The sequence below is a fragment of the Anabrus simplex genome, chromosome 5 (assembly GCF_040414725.1).
Source record: "Anabrus simplex isolate iqAnaSimp1 chromosome 5, ASM4041472v1, whole genome shotgun sequence".
NCBI classification, from domain to species: Eukaryota; Metazoa; Arthropoda; class Insecta; order Orthoptera; family Tettigoniidae; genus Anabrus; species Anabrus simplex.
The window spans coordinates 368,665,497-368,678,487 of record NC_090269.1 but is presented as its reverse complement, the minus strand read 5'-3'; the positions used below and the strand labels follow the sequence as shown (position 1 = coordinate 368,678,487).

The 12,991-nt window shown below is 35.2% G+C and overlaps 1 protein-coding gene across 1 annotated transcript in view; it reads left to right on the top strand.

Annotated features, from left to right (window-relative positions):
• Window positions 1-12,991, top strand: part of LOC136874927 (centromere protein I) — a 331,694-nt gene that overhangs the window by 47,340 nt on the left and 271,363 nt on the right. The window lies entirely within an intron of this gene.

Below are 12,991 nucleotides of genomic sequence, written 5' to 3'. Positions count from 1 at the left end.
CTCTGTTGCAAAATTCAATTATGTTGTTGAGTACTGCTGTCAAAGTAAACTTAAAATGTTTCTTAAAAAAAAAAAAAATCTATATGAACTTTGCCATAATATAGGTTGAACTATTTCTAAAATTTACTTTTGAACTTACAGATGTGTTTATGAATTATGAATAGTGTAGTTCCAGTATTCTTTTATGACTTTTATGATATACAGTAAAACCTCGTTAAGACGTTTCTACAGGGGACAACAAAAAAGAACGTGTTAAGCAGGAAAGTGTAGTACTGAATATACAAATAAAAACTATCCAACATGATATAGAAACACTAAATGCGACCTTTTCTGGCATGAGGGCAATTTACGTCATGTATCCATAGGTACAGTGTAAACTATATGTACCATATCTAAAGGTGCTATGTTTGTGTTCGTTCACATCGTCTATTCCATTCTGGAGACTAGTCGTTAGATATGGAGTCCTTTTATAGTGATTTAGTGACAGAATTTCAATGGTAACGACCAGTGACTTTTCTAGAGATTTTAGGAGCCATTTGGAGACAATTCTGACTAATTTAAATTTATCTCAGTATAAATAAAATAAAGAGTTTTGTCTGTACATTGCTCAGAGTTGAAAAAGAATGATATTTCTATACCGGTTGTGACCACAGTAACAAGGGGCAATGCATGTTTTAATTTTCCGTAATTTCTATCTGTATATATGTACGCGCGTCACGAGAAAACGGCCCAAGTGAATTTAATGAAAATTGGTATATACAGTCGGGAATAAGTTCCTACAATCTAGGCCATAAATAATTTTATTCATGCTGAGTGAAATGGTAGTGTAGGGGAAGGCCTGAAATTTAATTCTCAAATATTTGTTATTATTGGCCCTCTTGATAAATATTACATAAGTTATATGTTATTAAATTTTCTATCATTTATGTCATACATTTATACCGTACCGGCTATGATAACAGAGATATTAATGAATTTGGATTTTTGTTGCTAAGTCCATATCAGCGCCGAGGTACGAGAAAATGGGTGAACAGAATTTAATGAAAAAGTAAAGTTGGGGAATAAGGACCTACAGTCTATGCTATAAATAATTTTATTCACCCTGTTCAAAATGCTAGTTAAGGGGAAGGTGCCAAAAATTTAATTTTTAATTACCTATCTTAATGGTCATATCGAAAATGACTACATAACAAAAGTTTTAGAGAATACCATTTCCGATTATTTATGTCTTATTCAGTTTTACTGTACCGACTATAATAATATTGGTGGTGGTGATTAAATTGTGAAGATAATTTTAAGAATGAGGAAAAAGTCATGAAGGAACGATCACTTGAATAATAATACAAGAAGGAGTCTTGGAAGAAAGGAGGACTCACTTTACATTAGATGCTCTAATATCACAGAGTTGGAAGAAAACTAAATGTGAAGGCCTGCAGTAAAGACAGCTCATAAAATTGATCAACAATAACATTACATTGACCATTGTTATGCTGTGCTTTGTGTATTCTTCTGCCATTTATCTCCGATAAATTACTGCTGCGTAGCTAGTATAACAGCTTGCCTGAATATTGGTGGGAAGTAGCTGGGGATTTCGATCTCTCTCTTCTTTAGCATGCCATTCCTCTGGTTCATAAATTTTCTGATACTACTGGTACGTAACAGACTGGATCATCATAGTATTCCAGCTATATGATCCCTACTCTGAGGCAGTGATTGTAATGAGCAGTGTGCACACTTAAATGGGATAACCATGAACCTACTACGTTGGAGTAGCAGGGGGGGGAGAGGTAATACTGCCACGTGGTGCGTTCCAGGTGACAGATAGGGGTGTCCTAACCGGCTTGCCAGCAGACTTGAGCCTATGATTAGTAGCCACTATGTGAGGAACACCACGTTTTGAATTCTGGTCAGAGGATGATTTTGGACTTTTAAATTGTAATTACATTTCGTCTCATTTTGTACCATTAGGGGCCGATGACCTAGATGTTAGGTCCCGTTAAACAACAACCATCATCTTAAATGGAATAATGACACAGGAGTGTTCGCGGCTGTCTGTGACGTGGTCATTCTTGCTTAGGAACTTGAAGCTTACTGTAGGATGCTAATTATTTTATTAATAATATCACCTATTCAATACATAAAATTTTTTAACAATTAGTGTAGCCGCAATCAAGAAGCGTGTGTACAAAATAATAATCATAATACGAAAATAAGGAAATAAGCGTGAACACACAATAATAATAAAATAAATAGGGAAAATAGTAAAATATCAAAACAGCGGCGGATACACATCTAAGCTGGAAAACGTGACGGTTAACTTATAAATACATAAAATCAAACCATACGCAAGGGAATCAACTTATAGGCCTAACAATGACAACGAATGAAGGATTGTGGAATGTGAAGGGGCCCTATTGAGGTCCATGGGAAGGTATGACGTTACGGGGAAGAAAAGGTTCACGATCATCCACCTCCAACTCAACTATATTAAATTAACAAATGAAAAATACAAGAACAAAATTAATAAATGCCAGAGCAGCTGATGCTTAACTCACTCAAACAAAGAATAAATAGATTTTCACTAAGGTATAGATCCACTAAACCAAAATAAAGACATAATCAGGATACTTAAGTAAATTTGTAAAACACAAGGTTTAACATCGTGAGATTATACAGAATTACAATCTATTTATTGTCAATAACAAAATGCAGGTGATTGTCTGTCATAAACAGTCATTCATAGAATTGAAATTAGTGATGACGGGAATCTAGGGCAAACTCTGACGCTTTGAATTTAAAGTAATGAAAGTTATATTAAACGAGAAGATACCGAAACACTAGAAGGAATTAAATAAAATCAACATGATAGAAAAGCATAGAATTAGCACTTACCAATAAAGGCAGAAGTTCCCCAAGGGGAAGCCCTTGAGCGCAAAGCGCTCGCGAGAGCGGTCGGATAGAAAATGACGCAGGCGAATCCCATCACATGCGCAGGTGGCAGAAGGTCAGAAATGGACCGGATTCCACACAATACACAACTACATGAAATTTATATACAAAGATCACTTAATCGCTCTTGCAATCTTAAAAATATTCAAAAGTTCTAATTCTTGAGGTTTCCCTCAATTGCATAAAAGAAATATTACAAATATTCAAAAGTTCATATACTCGAGGTTTTCCTAAATTGCATAAAATATTTCTTCATTTTCCACAGTACTAAAATATTACAGACAAAAATGAAATTCTGCTGTCCTTTCTTGAGACAAAAATGAATTCCTTTAGATTCCCGTTTTTACACCAATTGGAAAGGTTATTCTGACCAGTCCAATTACATGACCATATATGGTCAGTTTAAGATAGTTAGCAATTGCATAAGCTCTCGAACATTTCAATTGCGACACAAGGTTTTCATCAGTGGAAACCGCACGTGCGGTATAGGATGCCTCAAAAATAAGGCACCTTACAAAATTTCAATTCTTGACGTACAGAATATACAATGATAATACCTTTCAGTAATTCTTCTTCATACAAAAATAAAAAAATACTTTTCAATAAATTCTTCAAGTTACATTAAAATGTCCAGAATGTCTTTTCTTCACACTTCCTGAAATTAATTGAAATGACACACACAAAACACAACTACATGAAATTTACATACAGAGGTCACTTAATCGCTTTTGCAATCTTAAAAATATTCAAAAGTTCAAATTCTTGAGGTTTCCCAAAATTGCATAAAAGAAATATGACAAATATTCAAAAGTTCATATTCTTGGGGTTTCCCTAAATTGCATAAAAGAAATATGACAATCAAAAGTTCATATTCTCGAGGTTACCCTAAGTTGCATAAAATAAATATTACAAACATATTCAAATTAATATTTTCTTCCAGTTACATAAAAATAATTCCTGTAGAGTCCGGAGTCCATATTTCTTCATTTTCCACAATACTAAAATCTTACAGATAAAAATGAAATTCTACTGTCCTTTCTTGAGACAAAAATGAAATTCTGCTGTCCTTTCTTGATGATACACATGTGACAATTAGGAATTTATCATTATTATCATAAGAATGAGAGACATGTTTCGCCTTTCATAGGAGGCATCATCAGTCATTGTACCTCCTCAAGGTTAAATCAGGTACCTGATTTATATTTACATTATAATTACTAAGATTTAATATTAACATATTTACAATGGGAGCAAGGCATATAACAGCGTCCATCAGCAGAGGACCGACTTGAAATTCGGACACTACACCATTTGAAATGTTAGGAAATGTAATTACAAAGATTTATATTGACATATTTGCATGGGAGCAATCTAAGGAAAAAGATACATGTAATCGGCACCATTGCGTAAAACAACAATATCAGCCGTTGGCTGCTGATCATTAGGTTTTTAAGAAAACATATTTTCAACAATAAATCTCCCTTAAAAAATTCAATTAATTTCTGTGAAGTATTAAAGAAATTTTAACTGCAACCCAACCATATTTTATGTTCTTTCGATGTCACAAACATGTTTCCAAGCATTCCTACTAAAGAAACCATTAAAATTATCCATGACAACATCAATAAACACAGCGACCTCAGTAAAATGGAAATTGAAGAATTCATGAAGTTATTGAGTTTTGTTCTAAACAATAATTACTTCTCCTTTAATGGTAAATATTATCAGCAGAAAGGCTTAGCTATGGGCGACCCTCTTTCTGGCATTCTAGCAGATATTTACATGGACTATATAGAACATACAAAAATTTCACAAATAAAGGGCATTAGTTTGTGGCTACGATTTGTTGACGATACTTTCGTAATCATCAATAAGGACATTACTAACAGTCAGATATATTAGTCTCACTGAACGAAATAGATCCTAACGTCAAATTCACCAAAGAAGATGAGGTCAACAATTCTTTAAATTTTTAGATTTAACAATTATATGCTTGAATAACACTTTTGAATTTCAAATTTTCAGGAAACCTACTCATTCACCCATAACTATTAAAGATTTGTCCTTACATCCTAAGACCCAAAAAACTAGCTGCCTATCATAGTCTAATATATAGGGCACTAAAAATTCCTCTTTCGCCAAAAAGTTTGGAAACAGAACTAAATTACATAAGACAGTTAGCTTGGTACTGCACCTGTCATGCCGGGCTCAGCTCGGCCGTTGAGCGAGGATCTCACGGGGTAGATCGTTCGCTTATCGGCTGTGCGGTATTTTTAAGTGCAGGGATAGATGAAGAACTAGTGGCAAATGAAAGAAAGCTAAATAGGTTTTATACATTTATTTAAACTACTGCTCTTCAAATTTGACATAGAATTTACAAAATCTGGGAAAAGGAAATTTTTTTTTTTGGGTGTAATTCTTCTTCCATTATGACGTTGCTAATACGAACACTTCTTCAATTAACGGGTTATCAGATGCCTGAATCTGCAAGTACAACGTAAAATTCTTAGTTTAAATTTAATTAAATGACAAAATAATAATTATTTTGAGATTATTTCCTCCAATAATAATAAATTTACTTGAAAATTAAATTTATTTCATCACCGGATTTCATTAGAATCGTATTGAAAAATGATCATTTTCTCTCCCTTATAAAAATTTTCTTCCATAAACTTATGGTCATATCGTCTTCCTTAGACTTTAAACTTGTCAATTTACTCATTTTCATAATTAGTGACTAATCTTAAACCTTAAATTTGACGTTATGTCAACCTACATGTCATTCGTTAACTTGTAATAATTTGTTATGTTGCGTTTACAAATTCCATTTTTGTGAATTCAATCCACTGACATTGCCTTTACTTATCTGATTTTATTCGCTAGCTAAGACCCTATTCTTCCTTAAAAACTAATAAAATTCCCTAAAGATTCATATTTCGTCAAACTGTGAACTAATGAAATTGGCATAGAATCGGCCAAAAATCCACGCGAATAGCGAAGAGCATCGTCTCAAATATGGGCAATCAGAAATCACAATAGGCAAAATATAGACAAATAACACACACAATATTCACACAAAGGTACCCGGTAATATTATAAATATATTTTACACGAATGCTAGCCCATGATAATTAATTTTCAAGTTTATTCAAAGTCGGGAAAAATATTATTACGATGAAAAATTCCTCTCGTCAACTCAAGATGTGATAGAGTACAGATTATCACTTTATTGAAAAATTTAACCATACGACGATGTTCATGGGAATTTTACGAACAGAAATCATCCAAAATTATCGGTCAAAATGCCTATAACACATGTCAAGATCAACAATACGCGCACGCGGTTCATGAGCTGCGGTATTTATTTTTATCCTCCTACCCTAATTGTGGCTCTCAATTAATCTGCGCTCACACCGAAGAAATTATGTCAGATAACATATTTCTTCTCAAATTGACTCAACAATGGATGTACAAATTATCCTCTGAAATTTATAATGTCCATCTACAAGTCAAATAATTATAATAGCACAGCGAAATATACAAGTGTATTGTTCGGATACTGCCATTTTCCAGGCCTATATTTATACAAAACGAGCACACATTAATATTGTTTAATAATAAATATCATTATGCTCATGACCTTATATGTTCTTTTAGCCGGTAATTAGATTGGTTTATTTTTATTCTTCTTCTTCTTATTATTATTATTCCTGGCTGCGCAAGATTACACATGCAAAAGCTACTGTACGATAATATCTAGATGACTCTAACGCACTCAAATCCAACAATACGTCGTATAATTGAGGAATGAAATCTCATATAATGAAATTTGCGGAAATACTGTCCCATCTGGTCTTAATTCAAATATAAAATCATTTAAACCATCCTAGTTTAACGTTGAGGTCAAGTTAATTTTATCTCTCCTGCCACAATGAACTCGGGACAGTTGAAATATCTCTCGATGACATTCACTCCAAAAACAAGCTAATAGATTCCAAAATACACACTCAGCATCACAAACTGCCGTCACCAAGGAAAGAAGGAATGGAAAATTCTAACTATGACAAACTAATAGAAATTACACTAAACAAATAAGTAGAGGCTATATCATTACAACTTTTACATTTACAGATAGAAAGAAAGAATAACAATGTTTAAATATTACTTGGGTGACTGTCGACTTCTGAATTCGGGCTGATGACTTAGTGGATTACCACATTACGCACCATCGAACCTGGTCTTGTCCACGTCTGAGGTGTCTGACATAATTACTCGTTCATTGAGGACACGTTGGCGTGCAGGAAACAACAGCATTCATATTGTAGAAGGACAGGCATCTTGACTTGCGCTCGAACCAATAGTTTCCTCTGTAGAAGTTCCTCGTGAAAGCTGAAACTAATAAATAAGTCTTAGAAAAGTCCACACCGATGCTTGTTGAGATGAATGGAATAACTTAACTTTTACTCAGTTAATTGTAGGCAGAATTTAAGCATGTCTAAATTGCAGTCTGATATACATTGAAGGCTTTTAAATGAGGTGAAGTTCTCCAGTGAAGTAAAGTACGTCTTATCTCGTCCGCAGTTGTAGTCAGAATAATTCCCAACCGTTGAGTTCAGAAGTAGAAAACCAGGATAAAATTTCCTTAGGAATCACCACGATTTTGTCGTCTTAAGACAGAGGTGTGTCCCTTAATTACACTTGATTGGTTATCTCATTACATTAACACGAATATTGTCATCTGATTGGCTGCCATAGTACCCCATCACGCGACCTTGCCAGTATTGATCGGATGATAGAAACATATTTTGCCTGGTCACGTGGTACGCATGGCTGATGGAAGGTCGACCGGCTAACAGTATCTCTGCTTGCCTTCCTTGCGTTCTGGCCCAGCTGGAATTCCCGTCACCTGGTAACTGGTTCTCGCCGACTCGAAGTGATGAAACTCCCTTCCTGGCGTACGAAATAATGTTCCAACTTACTGTAGGAATGAAATATTTTCCCTAAATAAATTTTCACCACTTTTGAAGGGGACAGTACAATGGCTTTAAAGTAAATGTTATCCATCGGTTAATTAATCAGATCAAAATTAGGTTATCGTCCAACCTAGTCCCAGAGAAACCAAAGACAAACAGCTACACCACCCTTACGTATAATAGCCCAGCTATCCGTCATATCACTAATATTAAAAAAAAAAAACAGCGTCATTATAGCCTTCAAGACAATAAATAATAATCTGAACATTTTCCTCAACCACGGTAGTGTCAATATTAACAACATTTACTGAAGGTCAGGTGCTTATAGGTTAAAATGTGCCCAGTGTGAGTTCACATATTTTGGACAAACCGGGAGGAGCTTTTACACGAGGTATCTGGAACATTACAATGCTTCCAAGCATAATAAGTATTCGGCCATGAGCCAGCAAATGACTGAAACCGGCCATAAGTTCACCTCAATAGAAAATTTGACGGTCATTAAAAGCCTAAGCAAAGGAAAATTATTGAACGAAACGGAAAACTTGTACATTTATTTGGATCAAGCTTATAACAAAAATAATAATCTTAACGATGTCATCGATAACAAAAATCCGTTATATAAAACAACTCCGAGGTTAATCCAGGCCATAAATCACAATAAAGTTCCCAGTATGTTTAAATCACAGAACGCATGCGCTCCAATAGCCACACCTAATGCCAGACCTGCCCATTCCAATTCAAGTAACGCCTCTCAAGCAACAATACAGACGCACGATTTGAAACTCACGCCCCCTTCCCCACCACGCTCCACTCCTCCGCTACAGCATCAATATTACACTAGGAGCAGCAAGCTTAGCCGTTCAGACACAACCGGAACAATTGGTCCCAGCTAACGTCGACAAGACAAGCAAGTTCATACGATAAACACTCACTCTACATTTATTACCATATTGCGTTCCACATTCATCATTCTAATTCCCCGTTTTTTCTCTTATCCAGTTACAGACAACTCATATTCCTCCCAGATTGAATTTGCACCAATGGGAAGTTTATCAACAAGAACGACGGAATTTTCCAAATATTTTTATCCGATAAGCAATGAATGAAATCAACAATATGTATCCTACTTACACGCTTTAATCTTAAAACATAACCATGCTTCTTTCTAATGGAATATTCAAACTGTTTCAAACCCTAACATGAACGACTTTAACCAAGGTTCCGGTATTGTTAAAATTCTTACAACTCAGGCGACCATATCAGCTGAAGAAACCCCAACTCATGCAGTGATAAATTCTAGCCAATACAATTCGAGAAACCCTAATTCACGCTGTGATCAATCCAATCCACAATTGGAAGTCTAGTCATTATAAAATAGGTTTAATTCATTTTTCATAATTCTGGCAGAACAAAAATTTCTAAAACCCACGCAGAGGAAGGGTATAACCAATACGAATAGAATTCAGAATAAAGTCAACGAGATTTGGATAAGAAATTAAATTAAAGCAACGTTCAAAAAGAAAGCCCTCCTAAGTTTGCAATTACTGTATTTTATCGCATAAGCTCCCCCCTCGCATATTTCCCTCCCCTACGATTTTTCATCATTACAATGATTTTATTAATATCGCGCATAATTACCTCTCCTGGTTTGTTCTTACTGGAGCGGCCTTCAAATGACTTGATAATGGACAACAATGAACACAGCGGTACTTGATATAAAAATGTTTCCATTGTCACTACATACCGTAAATTTGAACAGTGAAGTTGTAGACATGTTTCTAGGTGAGTTTGTTACAAGTCGTCATAATGTCAAAATATTCAAACTACACGGCAAAATTTAAATTAAACGTGTTATCGTACGTCGATACAAACGGAGTGAAAGCTGCAGGAAGACATTTCTCCATTGATCCTAATTCAGTACAGTTTTCGCGGAGACAAAAAGATAAACTCATGACTGCAAAGGCAAGCTCCAAATCTTTCCGTGGGCCTAAAACAGGGAAATATCCTGAAATTGATAATGGTGTAATTGCTTATGTCAATGAACTTTCACAATGATGGTTGTGCTGTCTCTTACGAAATGATTCAGAACGAAGCTCGCGAGATAGTTGCCACGCTCAACATTGACAGAAAAGATTTTAAAGCAAGCATTGGTTGGGTGATTCGTTTTATGAGACGGCAAAATCTTAGTTTACGGAGGAGAACATCTTTGTGCCAGCATTTACCTCGAGTACACAAATAAGGTAATCGAGTTCCATTGTTACGTAATACAAGTGCGACAGCAGTATAACTATTTACTCTCTCAGGTTGGTAACGCTGACCAGACGCCAGTGTTTTTTGACATGCCGCATAACACCACCGTTGCTCCAACTGGCTCAGAAAGTGTCTTTGTGAAGACGACTGGAGCGGAGCGTCTAAGATGCACAGTGATGTTGTGCATTACAGCAGACGGCAATAAACTTCCACCGTATGCCATCTTTAAAAGGAAGACATTACCAAAGGAGACTACCCCACATGGAATTCACTTAAGAGTTCAAGAAAAGGGCTGGATGACAGCAGATTTGATGGTGGATTGGTTGGAGAAAGTCTGGGGAAGACGAACAGGGGCATTATTACAAAAGAAGTCCCTTCTTGTCCTAGACAGTTCCCGGGTCACCATGTGGAAGCTGTAAAAGAGAAAATGAAACTGATGAAGTCCCATCCTGTCATCATCCCTGGAGGTTTAACGTCCATTCTTCAACCTTTAGATGTCAACGTCAACAAACCTTTCAAAGAACATCTTCGACGCCTGTATTCAGAATGGATGGCGGCGGGATCTCATCAGCTGACTCCAGGATGCAAGATAAGGAAGCCATCAATACAGACGATGTGCGAGTGGATAATCCGGGCGTGGGAGAAAATTAGTGTCGATATTGTTAAGAAGAGTTTTTAAAAAACTGGAATTTCTTGTGCCAATGACGGTTCCGAGGACGTGTGGAATAGTGAAAATGAAGAAGATGATGTGTTATCTGAGCCTGAAAATAGTGATGATAGTAATGAAAGTGAGGTTGCAGAATAGTGAGAGAAAAGAAACAATGAAACAGTGCATTGCTGCTCTTCATTGTAGCCTAATGAAACAGTGGTATTCTTTCGTGTTAATTGCAAATATATACCAGTAGGTACCACTTTTTCACATACCGGCATTACCGTAAATATAACTTTTACCTAATACATCGTTTCCCTTCCTTTCTGAATGCCTAGAAGCACCACTCGCATAATTCCCTCCCTAGTGTTTTCAAGAAAATTTTTCAAGAAGAAAAGGGGGGGGGGGGGGAATTACACGATAAAATACGGTATATAAGGTTCACTTTGACCCAAATGTTGTCTCCGTTGGAATGGAACCCATTCCAACTACATGTGGACTTTAAATTGAATATTAACGATTTTAACCAAGATTCCGGTTTTGTAAAAGTTCTTACGATTCGGGCGACCATAACAGTTGAAGAAACCCCAACTCACGCAGTGATAAATTCTAGTCAATACAATTTGAGAAACCCCAATTCACACTGTTATCAATCCAATCCACAATTGGAAGTCTAGTCATAATAAAATAAGTTAATTCATTGTTCATAAATTCTGGCAAAGTTAATGCACATATTGTACATATTGTACATATTGTAAACTATGTAAATAGCATAAGACAATTGTATTTAGTATTAAGTTAGTTTACTATAAGTTCCAATGTTATAGTTTTAATTCTTGACCTTAAGTTTAATATAGGCTGAAGATGCCCATAACTAGGGCAAAACATGTCCCTAACTGGTGTGTTTAATTCATGTAGAATTTAACCACTAAAAATATATATTTGTATTGAATAGGTGGACACAATATTTTTAATCTTGAAAGATTTTACTTAAATGTACAATACTCGGTATTAATGTGTATTACAACTTATCAGCTGTTGGCTGTTGATTTCTAGTTGTGTAAGGCACATAACTGCGTCCAGTAGCAGTGGTCTGACATGAAACTTCAAATAAAAAAAAAATAATCAAAATCTCTTTATTTGCAAATGAGGTGTTTACCTCGGTGGCAAATGGTACACTAAAATACATTACTGTCAAGCACTAAATATTAAATTAACAAGAGAAGAAAATTTTCCTATAATACAATATTATACAGTTTACGCTAACAATGTTTTCTATTAAACACACAGCTCATCCTTAATAAATTTATATTGTTTACAAAATTCTGCTTATAATATCTCCTGTACTACTTACAAATATAGTCAACTGATATACAGTATGTGGAATTACTTCAAATGATACTATACAACTGGTACAAGATTAATATTTACATTGCATTTTTTTTTTTTTTTTTTTTTTTTTTTTTTTTTTTTTTTTTTACCCGTTCTGGATCTTAAGTAGCATAACGACCTGCTGCGTCTTAACCAGAGCCCCTTTTGCCACCACTTTTCAGAGTTCCTGACACTTTGACACTACACTATTAGAAATGTTTGGAAAAGTAATTACTAGAATTTATATTAACATATTTACATGGGAGCAGTCTAAGGAAATAGAATACAAATGTCCCGCACCAAAAGCGTATAACTGTATTTCTGCCGTTGGCTGATGATCACCAGTTGTGACAAGGTAACTACACAGTGTCTAGCAGCAGTGGTTTGGTTTCAGAATTCAAATATTACATTGTTTGGAATGCTAGGGAAAACATTCCAGCACTTTGAGAGATACCAAATGAGGCTCTATTTTAGGAGCATAACTGTGAACTGAAAAAGTTATCTGGTTGAAGTCCCAGGTTTGAGAATTTGGCTCTCAATAAGCAAATGGTGAATTTTACTGGTGTAAAAGGAAACTTGGAGTGTCTTAAATTGTTTAGGCTTAATTTAGGTGTAGTTGAAAAGAAAGGTCGAATAAGTAGATAGGCGCCTAGTGAATGACAACAATGGCACCCGTTATTTCTTAACAATAGTTGTTTCAAGGGAACTTGTGGGGTTTTTAGAATCACTCGCCTAAATTTGAGTTTTATATATTACATAATTTAGAATGCTACGTAAAATATTCTAGCATGAGAATGGT